Here is a 14,382-nt window from a genome sequence, read left to right as displayed (position 1 = left end):
GGAACCAGGGATGCTTTCTGATCAGGGATTTCTCCACTTCCTCCTTAGAAGGCATCAGCGCTTTAGTGACAGTGGTTTTACACTTAACATTTAATATTGAAATAAAATATTTAATGTTCACATAGTAAAGTTCGTTTTTTGACTGTTTAATCAACATTAAATGAGCTTAGAAACTGATTTTACAATTTCATAGCATTCAACTTTACTGGTATAGTCATAAATACTGTCACTTTCCAGCAAGATGGCATTCTCCTAGCAAGAGACTCAAATGTAAAATGCATATACCCAGTTTGATCGTGGTGGAAAGTGCTTCTCAACATGTGAGCTTCCAGAGTGTCATACTGAACAATAATGGAGAGGGGTAGTTTTCTATTAAGGGAATGCATGTCTTTATACGACAACACTGGTCAGACTTGTGAATCCCTTTGCAAAACAGAGAGGGACTCTCGGGGGAGGAACTAATGTCGTATCCCCGATAGTATAGTGGGCCTGAATAGATCCATTGAACTGGCTATGGTAGAATGCAAATAGTGCCTTTCTTTTGACTTTGACAGAAAGCATTAGTTGTTTGTATAATTTCGTAGCTGTTGATAATGTGTGTACAGATTGACTTTGCTTAAGAGAACACCATATACAGATTGTTTATATCTCCTCAAATCAGAAATTAATCCATAAGTGGATAAGCCCCAGTTTACTTCCCAACACGCAATTCCTGAGCTCTTCAGCCATTCAGACTAAGCAAGACTTTCTTTTATTTAAAACTCTTCAGTGGAGAGACATAGATTCATCGAAGGAGGAAGGTACATCGGTTCAGAGAGATTTTGTAGCAGTTCTCTCTTTCAATTTTGCTCTCTGCCTCCCCCGCACTATATCATGTTCCCACCCACTCAAGTTGCTAGTGTGTTACTGTGAAAGAGAAGGTAGGAGTCCTGCCAAAGACATTTTGGCTCTTTAATTTGTGTGCACTAAAGCTTAGATGGGGGAGAGGCATTTTAGAAAGAAGATACGGCATCAGTGTTTTGTTTTTTTTAATTTAAAGCTTGTAGTCCCTGAATTGCAGGAATGTGCCTCAGTATAGAAACATTTCCTAGTGAAGCAGTCAGCATTGACCAAGCTTTCCAGTAAATGGAGCTGCCTGCTTAGGATTGGTTGTCAACTTCCATGAAGGGATTTCCTCTATCATCAGAAGCAAGGGAGGCAAATTGGAGGGCAAGGGTCACCAACTAATGTAGTCCCAATTTACTTGCTCCCAAAGTAGTTTGTCTCCTTGACTGGTTCATGGTGAAACAGTGGTTGGGAGGCTGCTTCAGATGAGGGGGCCAGGGCTGATGCAAGAAAATAGAGCTGAGGGTTGTCTAACAAAGTCCAGATGTGCTATGGTGAGTGCCAGCCAGTGTGTTCCAATTATAAGTCAGAGAGAAGCCCCTGCAGTGCGTGTCAAGCGGGCACCCGCACTGGAATTAATGTAAATCAAGAGAGCTTTGGCCTCCTTTAATGCAGTTCATCCACCAGCCATTTGTCCGAGAATGGCCTGTATTTCTGTGATTCATTTGCTTCTCAAACTAAGATTTAACAAGCAGCATACAATAATTATTGCAGCTTAAAGTCCTGGTCCACAGCTGTGAGTCGTAAATGGAAGGCATATGCATATAGGCTGAATTTTTCTTCTCTGTTGGCTCAGACCATAGACCTTTGAGATTTCCTGGAATAAGATCTCTGGGGCAAGGTCTGTCATTTACTATATATGTACAGTGCCTAGCACCACAGAGCTCCAAGGCTGGTTGAGATCTCTAGGCACAATCACAGGTTAAATATTTAATAATAACAATGCTGTGGCTTGGGGGTTCCGATCCATGGGGTTTCTCAACTCAGAGTCAGATTGTTATTCATGTGGAATTGTTTGAGAAGCATCAGATATATTGGTGGTACTGTATAAATATTTAATAATAACTTTTACTCCCTTTTGATAACAGTGGTATCAATAGATTGGCTTAATAAATTGATAAAGGGATCTCAAACCTTTCATATCTCTGGTGGATGACTGGTTTGAAAGCAGTTCAGGTTGGTAGTGAACAGCTGTTGTAACCATCCCTTAGGTGCTTAAAAATAAGTATTCTGCAGTAATTATCTAAATCAGCGGTTCTCAAAGTGTGGTTCGGGAACCCAAAGTGGGTCGCGACTCCATTTTAGTGGGGTCGCCAGGACCAGCATTAGACTTGCTGGGACCCAGAGCTGAACCCCCACCCAAGGTGTCAGGGCTCAGGCTCCAGCCCCCTCCTGGGGGCATTTAGTAACTTTGTTGTCAGAAGGGGGTCGTGGTGCAATAAAGTTTGAGAACCCCTGATCTAAATTAACATATCAGCTTAAAACAATGACACTGGGGTGTTTTTGAGTATTACTGGATAATGCTGTAGCATGTTTTATAAAAGATCTGACCGGTGCTTGGCAATCATTTTATTCCATAATGGACAGAGAGATGTCAGTATCACAAAAACCACCACTACAATTTTCTAGGTGACACCTTTGTACTCTTATTGGTGATCTCAGGACAGGTGCCAAGGATTAAATGCATATGGTAAATGAACTCCCTCTCACCCCTGAACTTCTTCCTCCATGGGAGATCTGAGGCATATTTGCAAGGGTCAGACAGGATAAAAGAAGGCTTACACTGCTGCTTCATGTGCTGTGCCTGTCCTGTGGACAGATGGAGCATTATTAATCTGGCATCTTTCACCAGTATTCAGTACATTTTAATTATAAAAAGACACTAATTGTTGTGTTAAGTGGCATAATATTCACCAAAAGCATTACCGTTGTCCAGGAAGAATTAGTCACTTCCTGAGGTTTCCCACTATGTAGAAACGTACTCTCTGTGGGTATGATTTCTAAATCACTCTAACCTATCGGTCCATGTGGACTCTGCTGGTGCGCACTAAATGTTCCCTAGTGTACTTTCCAAAAAGCACTATGTTAAAGTACACCAGCAGGGTTTACATGGAACAATTAACATGCAACTTGTTAGTGTGCATTAGAAATCACACCCCTGTATAGCGCATTAACCCACTATGTACACAAGCCCTGAGAGATCAGCAGTCAGGCACTACACAACACCAACAGTTAATCTCCGGAATAGCCAAAGAAGCATTTAACTTTTAAATGGAGAGGTTCTGAGTCATTTTGTCAGCTGTACACCTTCAGTGTCCCCTTCTTCTGCCTTTTCTGATGGGGTAATCTTTAACAGCAGACGTGGTCTTAGTTCCTTCAGTAACAAGAGGGCTCTGCCCTGTACTCCACACCCTCTGTGTACCTGTAATGATCTACAATGATGATACTGCAAGTAACCAACCTTTCAGTTATTGCTGTAATACATTTGCAATCACTAGCCCATAGCTAATTATAGACATCACAGTGATTTTATGATTTAGAGGAGGCTTTGGTCGCCAGGGTTCCTGACTTGCGGGTAATGAGAAGAGCAATTACTAGCCTCAGGCTGCCCAAAATTCAGCTTCTGTGGAGGTCTGTTTGACATTTGCAGAAGGTTTGAGTACATAAAATTAAAATCCCCCTGGCCTCCTGTATCTTCCTCCTCCCCTTCATACACAGAGCAGCATGAAATGAGGGGCCATTATTCACCACTCATGGCTCCACCACATAGAAGTGAGCCATTTGTGGACAAGCAACACAACTGTAATAATAATACATTCTAACACTTACAGAGCATTTTACATGTCAGGATAGCCATCTAAGTGCTGAAACAAGCCTTTCTACACTACTTTATTCTTCCTCCCTACAAGGATTTGTCTGACTTCCCTCATGAGGCTATGGCATTGCAAAGATTTCATTGTTTCTCAAGTTAATTTCTTTCTTTGGGGAATGGGGGAGAGGGGAAATTTTTTCAACTCTAGAATAGCCTCCCCCCAAAATATTAGTTTTCCATAGTTACTTGTTTCCCTGGAAACCCAGCAGTTTGACACCTGACACAAACTCCTACTATGAACTTTTTTGAAATAAAGTTCCACTGGTAGAGGTATTTCTCTTTGTAATAGAAGAATGTAAAACTGGGTCAGAAGAGACTGATAGACAAGCAGTTTCCACTACCATGTAACCACATGAGAGTTTCCATACTTTTGGCAGGTTTTTATTAACACTCTCCCTAAGGAAACTGTACAGACCCTTTTAGAGTTGCAGATAGACCCTGTTTTGCCCTATCTGTCTAAGACCATGTCTGCTGTTAAAGATTACCCCATCAGAAGATTAATTCCCTTTTCAGCTGCCACAAAAAAAATTGATGGCAAGCACAAAATGCTGTTACTGTGATAACTGGTGCTCTTTGAGATCTCTGTGTATTCCTACTTGTGAGATGGTGCCCCCACAATTGTGAATGCATGGAGGCAACTCTCAAACCATAGTTACAGGTAAGTAACCTTTCCTTCTAAAAATGGTAACATTATCACTGTTACCATGTATCCCAGTCAGTAGAACAGCAGGTAGGTCCGAGTGTAGAAAAGTTGGTGAGACTAAAACATCTTCAAAGTTCAAAAAGACCAAGCTACTGCTGACTTTGATTCAGGCCATATAATTGTGGCCCTGTCAAAGGATGGCGGTAGGTGATCTAGAAAGTACACTAGAATTTTTTAAATAAGTTGTTGCCATTGTTTTCCCTGCATGGAATAGAGAGAAGTTAAAATAAATGTTTAAAAATAAGTGACTCAGGAAATTTGGATCTGTTTGTTTAGATATTTACAGAACTTGTATGTCAGATTTCCCACCATTTATTGGATAAAACTGAAAGGTCTCTATGGTTTCTGGATGACTGTTCAGCCTGTTCAGAGCCACAGCGAATGCACAGACTTATGTTCTCTTTATGAGAAAAATTTTAGGCAAAAGAGAAGTATTGTGAGAAATGTTGTTGGAGGCAACAGTATTGTTGCCCAACTGTAGTACAGTCACAGCCTCATCTTCATCTAGGGAGTAGCTTCAGTGTAAAGCGTTCTGTTCTTATACCACAACCATCACCAGGTATCCGAGCACGGCAGTACAGCTATTTCAAGATTTGAACTCACTCCTTTGACATATGAAAACATAGTCTTCGTAGCATCGTTTTAAGTGTCCTGACAGTGGAGCTGGCATAGGAGTGGGCAGACAGACATTGAGGGAAAGCACTGTATTCGTACACATCCCATTCAAGAAGCTATTGAAGTAGGAACATAAGAAAGTTCTGGCTGAAATGAGTGTAAATGGCTCTTATTCAGCACTGGCTGTCCAATTGGAGCATCGTGGCTTTTGTTGTAGGCCTGTAATCCACACAGATTATCAGTCATGGAGCTGCCTGTTTTGCCACTCTTTGCTCCTCAGTAATTGTTTCTGTCTAGCAGGGAGCCATGCTAGGAGCAGAACCAGGGAATCTGACAGTGGCTCAGCTGGCACGGTGAGCCAGATTGTACCATACCCTTGAACAGAGCTTACTGAAGAATAGCAAAACACACATTTACTAATGAAAAACAAACCACCCTCACTCACGTTTTCCAGGGTTGTTTTTTTTTCAATCACTTTTAGATCATTAGTTACCAGTGTTTATCAATGCTTATGATCTAGTCATGAACAGTACAGAAGAAATAAACAATTCTATTCTGATTGGGATGACATAATCAAATCTATACCCAGTGATGACAAACCGCATAATTCTATGGGACTTCAAGCCTCACTGTCTTTTCCAACTCTGGCATTAAAGTGGTGTAATAAAGAACAATGGAATTGGAAAAATGAACAGCATGGTTTCCTCCTATTCAGTATATGTGCTGATCTCAAGCTTGTTATTATCAACAAAATCTTCAAGCAAGCCAATAAATATAAAACTTTGTGGATGAGTCCGAAATCAAAGTACTGGCACCTGATTGACTATGTCATTATGCAGCAAAGAGACATCAGGAACATGAAGATCACCAGAGCAGTAAGAAGAGCAAACTTTTGGACCCCCCACAGGATGATCAACGAATCAATGTTGCACAGATTAAACTGAAATTGGACATAGCAAACTTGAGACTTCCATTGTATCAATAAAACCGTGGGGAAACTTAGAAGAAAATTTGATAGCATTACATCGTCCCTAATGATGCGCTTGAAAAGTGGAATGTATTCAAATCTAGGTAAAAATAAAAGACAGCACCAGGATTAGTTTGATGAAAATGGTGGTGAAATCCAAAATGTACACAAGGAAAAGACAATGTGTTTATGTCTTGGCAAAACATCAGTGAGTCAACATCAAACAAAGACAAATTCAATTACCTGCAAGCCAAGGCTCAAAGACAGCTTTGTGTTCTACAGGGTAACTGATTGGAAAAGACAGAAGAAGAAATACAGCATTATGCCGATATTAACAACACACAGTTATTTTATAACTCACTGAAGACCATTTATGGTCCATCAAATTTTGTGCCAACTCCACTGAAGAGTTTAGATGTATTTACCTTCATCAAGGACAAGAGAGGCATCTGTGAAAGATGGGCACAGCACTTTACTGAGCTACTCTGCCATCTTTCTATTGTCAACCCACAGGTGCAGAGGAACCCAGGACCCACAGCATAAAGAAATCACCTAGTCACCTACCTTTTGAAGAAGTGCAAAAACAAATGAAGTCAGGTAAATCACCAGGCAAAGACAACATACCAGCTGAAATCTTCAAACTTGCAGGCCCCAACACTATCAACCATCTATATGAAATTATTAAGACTATATGGGAAACTGAGAAAAGTCCCCAGGATTTCAAAGATACCTTTATTTTTGTAACTATAGTTGTAACAAATCTGACTGCAACAACTACCAGGGTACCTCCCTCCTATCTATAGATGGTAAAATCTTTGCTTGTATTTTGCTCAATCAGCCTGTTGAAACAGTATCAGAGAAGTTTATGCCAGAGACCCAGTGTGGATTTAGATCAGTTTGGAGCATCACAGACATGATTTTTGTTGAGAGACAGATTCAGGAAAAATTAATTGAACAAAACATGGAACTATATGCTGTCTTTATTGACCTTTAAAAAAAAAAGGAAAAGAAAAGCATTTGACACTGAGCGGAAATGGCCTCTAAAAATTCTAGAAAAGCTTGGATGCCCCATCAAATTTGTTAACATCATACATGAAGTCCACGAAGACATGACTGGTCAAGTCCTCTCAAATGATGGCCTCTCTAAGCTATTCCCCATATCTAATAGGGTAAAACAAGACTGTGTGCTGGCATTGGTTCTCTTTGTTCTCTTCTTTGCAGTGGTTCTGAATTACACCACTGACAACCTTCAAAAGGATATTTACATAAGGTACAGAACTGATGGATAACTCTTCAGAAGTCCTTGAGAAACTCGTATGTGAAGCCCTTTTTGCAGATGATTGTGCTCTATTTAGTCATAGTGAAAGTAATCTACAGCTTATCCTTGATAGGCTCTCAGAGGCAACTAAACAGTTTGGACCCACTTTCAGCCTGGAAAATCCTGAAGTCCTGTTCTGACCAGTCCCATCAGCCACTATCACTGAACCAAACATCACCTTTGATGGTACAGAACTAAAGAATATCAATCACTTTACATACCTGGGCAATACCATCTCAACTGACAGTTCCCTTGGTCAAGAAAATGTCAAACAGAATGCAGAAGGCAAGCCAGGGTTTTGGAAGTCTTTGCCATAGGATACTCAACCAGCATATCTTCATACTGTTAACAAACCTGATGATATACAATGCAGCAATGATAACATTCCTTTTATATGGGTGTAAAACATGGCACACTGCATACACACCAAGCAATTTGAAAAATTTCACATGCAATGTCTTTGCTCTATTCTGAAGGTCCGCTGACAAAACAAACTGTCAAACATCAACATCCTTGAAAGAGCAGAAACAACCAGCATCGAGGCAATGATTATCACACCTCATCCTAGGTGGACAAGTCAAGTTGTCAGAAAGGGTGATTGTAGACTCCTGAAAAAAGTCCTATGGCAAGCTGAAACTCAGAAAATTCAGGAAGGGCAGTCAATGTAAATGCCTCAAAAACACCCTTAAGGAGACTCTCACCTCATAAATATTGATAACTTCAAAGACACAGCCAAGGGCAAACCTAAATATAGAGCAACTGTCAATAAAATTTGTAAACGTTTTGACAAAGATGCAAAAAACTGATATACAAAAGGGCCAAGCGCGATTGACAGTCTTCATTGGGAGCCTACACATTTCTGTGTGACATCTGTTTGCAACCTTGCTCCTCAGACTACACAGCCACAAGAGAACACGAGAGATGCTACAATGCCATACAGCAACATTCAGTGCTGTGTCAAGGTAAATCGCTGCCATAGAAAAAACTATTGCTATGGAATTAACACTTACTCTCTCTCCTTTGCCCTCCTCGTTCCAGCATTACCCTTCTTCTTTTTATATTATTAAAATAAAACTGTGTACAGGTTAATTTCTTGCTGCCACTGACTTCAGGTCCCTTTACACCTACTCTCAGAGGAATATGCTGGCAAGCCAGGCATGTCATCTGTACTTCAGCTAGCAGTCAAGTCTGTTGTTTGTTATATTTCAGTAGTGATTCCATAGCTTTAGTTGAGGAAGCAGGTTCATTACCTCGCTGAGGTATTGAGGCTTAATAAATTGTTTGTAAAGTAATTTTATATCTTCAGATGAAAGATGTCATAGAAGTGCAAAGTATTATTATTAGCTTTGTTTTCAGTTACTTGTAACTTTTTAAAAAAAATATTTTGGGGGCTGAAATTTCCCATGTTTGCTCTCAGCCCAAAGAAAAACTATTTTGGTTTATTACAGATATTGCTCTCATTCATTAAGATTTTTACATGGCTGCAGTATAATTTTAGTACAGCATTTTATTTCTTCAAAGCCCCATACAAATGCTAATTAATAAAATAATTCCTTACAACACCCAGTGCCACTTAGATATCTGTATATAGCTTATATAATACCCAGTGCCTCTTCTATAACATTTTTCATCACAAAGCCCTTTCTAAAGTGAAGTGTAAGTAACATCATCCCTAGTCTACAGATGGGGAAACTGAAGATACACAATGAATCAATGGAAGAGTCCAGATTAGAACTCAGGAGTTCCTGTCTCCCAGTCTGGTGCTGCTGCCGTTAGACCACACTGCCTCTCAGCTATAACCATCTTACTGGTTCTTGACAGCCCAAGAAGTTGTGCACTAAAAAGTCTATAATGGGAAAGAAACACAGATTTGGGGAAAGTGGTAGAGCCAAGAGCCTTGAAAATGAGCTTGGTTCTTCTAAGAGTTTATACAGATGGCATGGAAATCTGAAGGTCATATTCTTCAGTGCCTAGCACAATGGAGTCCTGGTCCATGACTATGGTAATACAATAATAAATAATAATAATACTGTGAGATCAGTCATTTCAAATTGTAACTCTGTAGTTTGTAAATACATTCTGTTACTATCCTTGCACAAACCACACCTATTCTCTGCTATTCTCCTTTGGGGAAGGACCCCCATTTTTCATGGCCATGAATTTGGTAGGGCCCTATTTATAAAGAGGGCAAAAGACCAGGTGTCATTGTGCGGAAGATGTTCTCTTCTACCACTTTAGCCATGTGTATCTTGAATTATGAAGCTGTCATGGCAAGGTATCAATACCATCTATGGGGTAGGATGTTACCATTCCTTAATACTTTACCTCAGAAACAAAGAAGATTGGTGAATGCCTGCTCACAGAAGGACAGAATGTTACCAAGCATCATTTGAGAGCAGCATTTGATTCTTCAGCTGTTTCAGCTAGGGCAGTAGCTTCAGCCATTGCTTTAAGATGGCATTCATGACTCAGATGAGTAGGCTTACCCCATGAAATGAAAATGAGGATTGAAGATCTGCCTTTTGAAGGGGAAGGTCTGTTTAGCATGCAGATGGATGAAATACTAGAAATAATTTAAAATGTGAGATCTGCAGCTAGATGTCTAGGTTTCATTCCTGTGAATAAGAGAGAGTCTACAGCTGTAACTTTTAGGTGTCAAAGACAGCGTTCATCATCTTCTACATCAGCTCCTTAACAGAAAAAGTTACTGTCATCAGCCTCAATATCAAGCCTCTGAACATTAAAAGGAGAAGAAATTTTATAAGCCTTGTAGTAATAAGGTGAAGAATTCTTCTATATCGTCAACTGTGGTTCCTACAAGGTCTCAGATTTTACATAAGGCTATGGAGTTATAAACCGGTCTGGTTGGACAATTTGGGGACTGTTTGTCCCAATTTTATCAAAAATGGGAGTTAATAGTATCTGACAGGTGGATCCTGGAAGTTATTGCATGCGGCTATACAATTCAGCTCAAGACACTCCCCTCACCACAACCCCCTATGTCATCCCTGACCAGGGATCGAGCTCACCTTGGTTTACTAAGAGCAGAGGTTCAGTGTTTACCGAAGTTAAGAACAGTGGAGGTGGTACCACCAGATTAGAGAGGGAGAGGTTTTTATTTGTGTTATTTTTTTAATCTTAAAAAAGACTGGGGGTCTTCACCCTATTTTGGATTTAAGAAAATGAATAACTATATTAAAAAGTTTCATTTCCACATGTTATCTCTAACTTCTATCATCCCTTCTCTTTCCCTTAAGGATTGGTTTGCAGATCTAGATTTAAAAGACATATTTCCGTAAGACTTGGTCATTGAAGCTACCTGTGTTTCAGGGTAGGAGAGGAACATTTTCAGTACACAGTCCTCTTTTTTGTTTGTCCCAGAGTGTTCACAAAATGCCTATCTGTAGTAGCAGTATAGCTAAGAAAGCAGAGGATCTTTGAAAGACAAAGTAGTAGCGCACCTTTTCAGGTTATGGGGTATCTGATGATAGATCTGTGGGCATCCAGCAACAACAGGAAGTGTCAGAAATTTTTCTAGAGACCAGACAGCAATAGGGACTCAATATTAGATGCTTTTTAAATACACTGGCATCAGGGATTAATGTATACATTTCCCCCATTTCCACTCATCCAGAGAGTGACAAACAAGATAACACAGGACAAAGCCAGTGTAATTTTAGTAGCGCCATCATGGGCCAGGCAGCAGTGGTATCCAGACTTAATGCACCTGTCAAGAGGACTAATAGAGCCTCTACTGCTAGTACAGGACTTGTTGAAAAAACACTGGATGGTTTATCATCCAGATCTTCAGTCTCTTCATCTAACAGCATGGGGAATAGGACTCTAGGGTTGTTAGAAAAAAGTTGTTCGCTAGATTGCAAAATGTATTGTCGCATTCCAGGAAAGAGTCAACATAAAGATGTTATAGTCATAAATAGAAAATATTTTTATTGTGGCTTTTGATGTAGATCCATATGCAATACCAATTAGTTTCATTTTACAATATTTGTTATACCTTAAGAAATGAGCTCTCTCATTATCTTCAGTGAAGATTCATCTCGCAGCCATATCAGCATACCGTGTACCTGTGAACTGAAAAATCTATTTTTAGAAATAATATAGTTAAAATATTTTTAAAAGGTCTCAGTAATTTATACCCTCCAATAAGGCATCTATACCATCTTGGGATTTAAACATAGTGCTCTCGCAATTGATAAGACCTCACTCTGAGCCTTCGGGAAGCTGTAATTTGTTTTTTGTCTATTTAGACAGTGACTTTGATAGTCATTGCCTCTGCAAGGCATATAAAACAATGCATACACTATAAATTACTTCGGTATAATTTATATTGCACAGGGGTGTGAATAATCCACACGGTTGAGTGGCATAAATTATACTAATTTAAGCACTGGTGTGGTCAGTGCTGTGTCGGCGGGAGAGCTTCTCCTGCCGACATAACTACTGCCTCTCACGGACGCAGAAGTTAGTAAGCCGACGAGAGCTCTCTCCCATTGACATAGAGCATCTTCACCAGAAGCACTAAAGGGGCGCAGCTCCGTCTGTACAGCTGCGCTGCTGTAGTGTAGACATAACCAAAGTGAATTACATGCATTAATGGCTGATCAGCCATTTAGTTTTTCACACATTTCTTGTAAACACGCAGTGTTTTTACCTAAAAGGATCTCATATAAGCCAGTCTATAAAATTTTACCGGTGTTCTTTCCCAAACTTCATATTGAAGATGGGGAGGCTAAAATGCATACTCTGGATGTCAAAAGCCTTTAGCTTTTTATTTAGACAGGACTGGTTACGCAATTTTAGATAGTCCCCAAAGTTGTTTATCGCTTATGAAAGAAAGAACAATATGAAAGTAGAACTGCATGTAAGTACTTTATTCAATGTAATCGTCAGAGCATTCCATTAGTGTGAATATACAGAGTTTATCATGAAGAAACCTCAGTTATAGGTAAGTTTCAGAATAGCAGCCGTGTTAGTCTGTATCCATAAAAAGAAAAGGAGTACTTGTGGCACCTTAGAGACTAACAAATTTATTAGAGCATAAGCTTTCATGAGCTACAGCTCACTTCATCGGATGCATACAGTGGAAAATAAAGTCATAGGTAAAAAGAAAGGGAGTACTTGTGGCACCTTAGAGACTAACCAATTTATTTGAGCATGAGCTTTCGTGAGCTACAGCTCACTTCATCAGATGCATGCCGTGGAAACTGCAGCAGACTTTATATATACACAGAGAATATGAAAAAATACCTCCTCCCACCCCACTGTCCAGCCGGTAATAGCTTATCTAAAGTGATCATCAGGTGGGCCATTTCCAGCACAAATCCAGGTTTTCTCACCCTCCACCCCCACACACAAATTCACTCTCCTGCTGGTGATAGCCCATCCAAAGTGACAACTCTTTACACAATGTGCATGATAATAAAGTTGGGCCATTTCCTGCACAAATCCAGGTTCTCTCACCCCCTCACCCCCCTCCCAAAAACCACACACACAAACTCACTATCCTGCTGGTAATAGCTCATCCAAAGTGACCATTCTCCCTACAATGTGCATAATTAAGGTGGGCCATTTCCAGCACAAATCCAGGTTTTCTCACATCCCCCCCACCCCCATACACACACAAACTCACTCTCCTGCTGGTAATAGCTCATCCAAACTGACCACTCTCCAAGTTTAAATCCAAGTTAAACCAGAACATCTGGGGGGGGGGGGGGTAGGAAAAAACAAGAGGAAATAGGCTACCTTGCATAATGACTTAGCCACTCCCAGTCTCTATTTAAGCCTAAATTAATAGTATCCAATTTGCAAAATGGCAGATGAAATTTAATGTTGATAAATGCAAAGTAATGCACATTGAAAAGCATATTCCCAACTATACATATAAAATGATGGTGTCTAAATTAGCTATTACCACTCAAGAAAGAAATCTTGGAGTCATTGGGGACAGTTCTCTGAAAACATCCATTCAATGTGCAGCGGCAGTCAAAAAAGTGAACAGAATGCTGGGAATAATTAAGAAAGCGATAGATAATAGAACAGAAAATATCATGTTGCCTCTATATAAATCCATGGTATGCCCATACCTTGAATACTGCATGCAGATGTGGTCACCCCATATCAAAAAAGTTATATTGGAATTGGAAAAGGTTCAGAAAAGGACAACAAAAATGATTAGGGGTATAGAACGGCTTCCGTATGAGGAAAGATTGATCAGGCTGGGACTTTTCAGTTTGGAAAAGAGACAGCTAAGGGGAGATATGATTGAGGTCTATAAAATCATGACTGGTATAGAGAAAGTAGATAAGGAAATGTTGTTTACTACTTCTCATAACACAAGAACTAGGGGTCACCAAATGAAATTATTAGGCAGCAGGTTTAAAACAAATAAAAGGAAGTATTTCTTCACCCAATGCACAGTCAACCTGTGGAACTCCTTGCCAGAGGACATTGTGAAGGCCAAGACCATAACAGGGTTCAAAAAAGAACTAGATAAATTCATGGAGGATAGGTCCATCAATGGCTATTAGTCAGGATGGGCAGGAATGGTGTTAAGTTAGATAAATGCCTGGTTCACCAGGATTTAAAAGATGCATGTGCAGAGAGGCAATGCCTGTGTTATTGGGCACACTCAATGTGTTTGTTGCCCGGGGAAGCTCACATTCCTCAGAAATGTGCCCTTTGTAACAAACTGGGGGTGGGGACACAGAGATAGAGACCTGAGGCTGAAACTCGTTTTGATGGAAAAGTTATTAAGACCAGCCTCCGACCCAGGACAGGAAACCTCTTCCTGGCATAAGTCATAGTCTCTACCAAGGTCTCCAAAAACCAAAAAATTCACAAAAAACCATCCTCTTCGCCTCATAGAGAACAGAAAACAGTCCCCGACCAAATCACTCTCATCAGTGCCAGCAGCACCGCGACTCAACACTTATGACGCTCTGGGCACTTCTGGCACTGCTCACGTGGCGGCTGCTGCTGGAACCTAGAGCTCCAGTGTGGAG

The 14,382-nt window shown here is 40.2% G+C and overlaps 1 protein-coding gene across 16 annotated transcripts in view; it reads left to right on the top strand.

The window, feature by feature from the left end:
- Positions 1-14,382, top strand: part of ERC1 (ELKS/RAB6-interacting/CAST family member 1) — a 552,070-nt gene that overhangs the window by 466,810 nt on the left and 70,878 nt on the right. The window lies entirely within an intron of this gene.

Source organism: Lepidochelys kempii, chromosome 1 (assembly GCF_965140285.1).
Source record: "Lepidochelys kempii isolate rLepKem1 chromosome 1, rLepKem1.hap1, whole genome shotgun sequence".
Lineage (NCBI taxonomy): Eukaryota > Metazoa > Chordata > Testudines > Cheloniidae > Lepidochelys > Lepidochelys kempii.
The sequence above is the reverse complement of the archived record's forward strand: the minus strand, read 5'-3'. Positions and strand labels throughout refer to the sequence as shown.